The sequence below is a fragment of the Octopus bimaculoides genome, chromosome 25 (assembly GCF_001194135.2).
Source record: "Octopus bimaculoides isolate UCB-OBI-ISO-001 chromosome 25, ASM119413v2, whole genome shotgun sequence".
Lineage (NCBI taxonomy): Eukaryota > Metazoa > Mollusca > Cephalopoda > Octopoda > Octopodidae > Octopus > Octopus bimaculoides.
Window position 1 is genome coordinate 6,265,187 of NC_069005.1, and position 868 is coordinate 6,266,054.

Here is an 868-nt window from a genome sequence, read left to right on the forward strand (position 1 = left end):
ATATATATATATATATATATATATATACATGGAACAAAAATGCAATAGAGTACAATAAAACATTGGGACAGATAGATGATACAAGGTGGACAAGAGAAACAACAATTAGAAGGACATGGGGAAAAAAAGACGGGTCATTCGTGGCCTTCTTTCCTCAGTCAAGTCCCAGAAGTCACGACCGTTTCGGGCAGTTACACTTCAGACGATTCGATCTGGTCGCCCATCGGATGAAAGACGTTTGACTTCAAAACCGTACGTCCTTCTCTCGTCAAAAACCTCGAGGGTGACTAGTCCCCTTCAACCCCCAAATTTCAGCCCTTGTGCATTTAGTAGAAAGCATTATTACTATTATTATTATTATTATTCTTATCATTATCATTGAAAGCAGCGAGCTGGCTGAATCGTTAGCGCGCCGGGCAAAATGCTTAGCGGCATTTCGTCCGTTTTTATATTCTGAGATCAATTTTATTATTATTATTATTATTATTATTATTATTATATACATATCTACCTACTTATATATAAGTGTGTACGTGTGTGTGTGCGTAAGCTTTGGCTCCAAATACTAAAATCTGTTTTTATGTGTAACAGCTAACAAATCCCCCGGTTTTTTTTGTTTTTTTTTTGTCTTTGCTCTGGACTGTTTAACGAAATGAAAGGATTTCCTGGTCAATCGATAATTCGGCATCGGCGAGGTCGCTTTATCTTCTTTTGTTACTTGCATTATGCAGACGCATGTTCCTTTCATACATACAAGCGTACAAACAAACAAAAGCATACCCTACACATGCTTATACGTATGCATGTCTATACATATGCGTATATATGCATATAAATGCATATGTGTATATATATATATATATATATA